The sequence below is a fragment of the Alligator sinensis genome, unplaced genomic scaffold (assembly GCF_000455745.1).
Source record: "Alligator sinensis unplaced genomic scaffold, ASM45574v1 scaffold178_1, whole genome shotgun sequence".
Lineage (NCBI taxonomy): Eukaryota > Metazoa > Chordata > Crocodylia > Alligatoridae > Alligator > Alligator sinensis.
The window spans coordinates 186,231-190,811 of record NW_005842031.1 but is presented as its reverse complement, the minus strand read 5'-3'; the positions used below and the strand labels follow the sequence as shown (position 1 = coordinate 190,811).

General features: G+C 48.2%; 1 pseudogene; it reads left to right on the top strand.

Moving 5' to 3' along the window:
- Positions 1-815: 815 nt before the first annotated feature.
- Positions 816-1,056, top strand: LOC112550083 (annotated as a pseudogene).
- Positions 1,057-4,581: the final 3,525 nt, after the last annotated feature.

The window sequence follows — 4,581 nt, the reverse complement described above, 5'->3', positions numbered from 1 at the left end:
CAGGGGAGGGGCGGCGCGGGGCCCCGGGCCGGGGGGCAGAGGCTGTGGGGACCGGGCTGTTTAGTGGGAGAGGAGAGGACGGAGGAGGGACTTAACAGCAGCCCTCCACGCTCCGAAGGGGACGGAGCGGGCTGCTGGCAGGGCAGGACATGGCAGGCCAGGGAGCAATGGGCTCGCGCTGCAGCAGGGGGGCTGAGGGTAGAGATGAGGGGAGCCTCTCTGAGGCGGAGGGCGGGGAAGCTCTGGACTAGGCTTCGGAGTCTCCCTGCTTGGGGGGTGTTGAGCCGGCAGACAAAGCCCTGCTGGGGGCAGACGGGCTGGGAGCAGGGGGGCTCCATGCCCTCCCGAGCTCCCTTCCAGCCCTCACCCTCTGATTCTGTGGGGTCTCTGCCACACTCCAGCGTGCCTGAATGTGATGGCCAAGCCAAGCTGGTATCTGCCTAGGTTGTGACCACCGAGAGTGAGGGAGCCCTCCCTCCTCTCTTGCACCTCAGCTCACCACCTGGTGTACACAGAAATGAACCTTAAAGGTGTTTCTGATGGCAGGCACTGTGTGCTAATGAACACAAGAACTTCCACTGACAGGGCGAGTACAGTCTCCTGTGACTCTGCTGGGCACTGTCTGGTGTGCTTGGCCCAGTGCCCCCGTTTTGAACCTGTGACCCTCACTCCTTTCCCTGCTTTGCTTTGATTTGTCCCAAGGAAACAGTTGTTCTGCCCTCAGTGGCCTCCTTAAGGATAGTTTTACTTGGTGGGCCTAAGCCCTCACTTCCTTGAAGGTGTAACAACTAAACCTGTGACACACTATCACCTGCACATTCTTGATCGTGACTGCCCATGGCAAAGTGGGCAAGGGGCTGGGGACAGGCGGTGCCAAGTGCCACTGCAGAGTCCTCCACGACAATGTCACCAAGCTGGCCATCCACTGCCTGGCTCGCCATGGTGGCATCAAGCGCATCTCCAGCCTGATGTGCCAAGTGCAAGACCATGACCACCATGGATGTGGTCTACATGCTGAAACACCAGGGTCGCACCTTGTATGGATTCAATGGCTGAACTCTCAATGCCAAAACCCCTGTGAAACAACTGTACCTGTCACATGGTTATCCTAGCTAAGGTAGCAATCTACCTGACCAGGAAGGAGGCTCAGGCCAGGAGGACCCCTGGGGACCATGGGGCTGTTTTCCTGCCCCTGGGCCCTTCATGTGTCTGGGCAAAACCTCACTGGGCAGCATCCACTGGTTCCTTGGATGTGTTTAAGGACCAGTGGGTGGTCCAGTGTGCTCTGCTTGGTGTCCCCTCTCAGCATACTCATTTGGAAACTTTGAACTTCACTCCCATCCCCACTTTCTTCTTTAGTTGTCCATAGTAATCACTTGATGTGCACTTAGTGGCCCCCCATATGAAGGCCTATGTCACACCGTGGCACAAAGAGGATGCTGTAAGGAAGAGCGAATTGGGAATACAGTGAACTAGATCCTTACAGAAGCAGTGTGCAAAATGCCAGGGAGAAGGCAAGGGGGGCAAGCTAGAGAATGAGCCAGCAAGCCACCTTCCAACAAGCACCCAAAATTCTAATATTATAAAAGCCTCTGTCTGTCTGTCCATAACACTTTATTTGCACTCTGATTGGCTGTCTCGGCAACCAGTTGGAGTACTCTAGACAGACAGAGACAGATGGCAGACCCCCCTTCCCTGCTCCTGGGAGGCAGAGGGGGACGTCGGGGAACAGAGTGCAGCCATAATGGAGGAGATGGAGTGGGCAGACGAGGCCAGCAGTGCTGGCCTTGCCCCCTCGGGTGTGCTTCTTGGAGCCAGGAGCCGTCCCCCCCCAAACAACAGCTGCCAGGGAGGGGAGCGAGAAGCAGAGCAGGAGTTAGTTACTGGTGGCTGTGCCCCGCCGCAGCTGTATCTGCCACCACAGTTATGGGCAGTTACGGGCTCCAGCGGAAGCGGTGGGAGGGAGGTGAGGAGTGGCCCCAGCCAAAAGGGAGGAGGGAAACGGCCCAGGCCCTGGCCCAAAGAGGCAGGGAGGAGGGGGGGTGGCCCCAGCCTGAAGTGGTAGGGGGGAGGTGGGGAACCGCCCAGGCCCTGGCCCAAAGAGAAGGCCCAGACCCAGGCTCCAGCCTGAAGCAGAAGGGGGAGGCAGGGACCGGCCCTAGCCTGAGGTGGTGGTGGGGGGGGGACCGGACGCAGACCTCTGTCCCCACCTGCCCTCCCTCCCCACCCTGTCATTCTTGATGGGCAGTTTGCTAGTTACCTATAACCATAAATGTAACTGCACTACCAGGGAGGTCAGCAGCTGTTTAAGGAAGTGAGGTGGCAGGGAGAAGGGTTGTATGTTATGTGGTTAAGGATCTGGGCTCACATCTTGGCCATGCAGTAGAATTGGGGAGGTCCCTTGTGGACAGCAGTTTCCCATCTGTAAAATGGGGGCAGTGCTCCCGTCCTGCTCAGAGCTGTTGGAAGAAAAAGGTCAAAGCCTAGGGTGATGCAAACACAGGGAACAGAAACACAGAAACAGGGAGGAACTTGTTCAAAATCATACTGGAAATAACGTGGCAGAGCTGGGAATAGAGTCTGGCTACCCTGACTCCTAATACTTGTGCTTTAACCAGAAAATCACAAGTGAATGATCCCGCACTGTTTCCAATGAGAAGCTAGGGAAATAGCAGGCAGTTGTTAAGAGTGGGAGTGGTTAAGTATAAGTCATAAAGGCAGCATCCCTCATTGTTAAGGAGCTAATCACAGACTGATAAAAAGGTTGTATTGGAATCTCATGCCTGTGACCCCGTGCACTGAAACTTTCATTTGTGCCAAAGCACTGAGTTCTCAGGCTGCTGTAATAACTAATATTTGCTGTCCATTAAATAGGTCCTTGCATAAAATAACTTAAAATTGCACTTGAAAATTACACAGAAACAGCTCTGAATATCTTGCATATAGATACTTTGAGATTATCTACAAGTTCAGGGCTGTCTTTCAGTATGAACTAGAAATGTGGCTTGAAAGACAAATAATTAACTCTGGAAAAGCAGCTTGCAGACTTTCTCTTTTTTTTTAAAGTTCAGAAGAAAGTAGTTGTATGGGAAGAGGAATGAAGCTAAGTCTCACACAGATCAAAGAATAGAAATCTGTCATGTCAGGCTGGAAATAACACTAAGCTAATTCATGTGACAGATACTTCACATTTCTTTGTACTGCATTTCTTTCAGCAATATTATTTTGACAGTATTCCAATTAACTGGAAGTTTTAGGGACTGGGTATTTTCTTTTATAGAAGCAAAAAAGTGAAAGAATAATAAAGCTCCACTAGTATTTATCTGTTTAGATTCTAGGTACTCCTGGAATTTAAAGAGGAAAAATGTAGCTTTGTTTTCTATTTCCTTTTGTAACTATAACATCTAGATCAGAATTACCATACTTTTCCTGTTTTGAAAGAAACATTCCTTTTGAAATCTTGGCATTTTTTGCCTGCGCATTTAATTATGAGGCTGTATCTTTATGTTGCATAGAGAAAAGTTATAAATCTACGAAGCATCAGTGCTGTAAATTTTACTCTTGCTTTATTTGCAATACTTGAGGTGAGGAAAGTGTAATTGGGTCTGAGTTGGCAATGATAAGGCAGTCCAGTTCAATGGTTTTTAAGTCCATAGTAGCATGTTTGTAATGTGGAAAGGGGATTATTCATCTCTGGAATATGTTGTTGCAATTTTAAAAAATCCCATATAGGTGCTTTTTATATTATAAGTTTTAGTATGATTTCCTTATTAGTAAGAAACGGTAATTCAGATGGTATAGTTGCCAATCTGATAGGTGTTAATATCACATTGGTGTTTCCAGCTACATTTTGAAAATAAAATCAGAAATAGTCATTTTCTTAAAGAAACAACACATTTCTCTGAAATTTGAGAACTACATCAATGAGTTGGAATATCTCTAAACAAAGGGGTAGAAGAAGGATGCTTTTGCAAAATGCTTCTTTGTTGTAATGTACCGTCATTGTATTCTATTACAGTATGCTGTAGATGGATATTCATAGGTTGTCTCCCAGAGAGAGAGACAGAAGTGAGCAGAAAAGTCTTCTTAAATTGTGTTATCATGGAGTGCCCCTAGTCAGGATTCGGGTCCCTTTATGCAAGCCACAGTAAAATGCAAACACAAAGAGGCATTCCTTTCCTTTAAGAGTTTGCAGTCTATGCATAAAAGTGTTATCAGGGTGGTTATGTGACTGGGTATGGTCTTTCTGTGGGTTTTTCTTTGGTTTTGTTTCCTTTAACTGCGTTGTGCCCATAAAACCTTTGTTCAGAGAGTTATATTGCTATAAAAGTGCTAATACAAATATAATCACTTTTATGCTAATATGGTTCCCTCTATACCAGAAGTATTTGTGTTGGTTTCACCTTACTAGTCCAGGTTAAATCACAAAACTTTTAAGTGTAACTGGGAGGCGCGCAGGATAGAAGGGAAGCAGTGACAGAGGTGAAGTAACTTGCTTAGGTGGCAGGAGGGTGACTGATCAAGGTAAAGAATCCAGTCCTCCTTTCTCCCAACCTGACATGCCCTGGTTTACACTGCCTC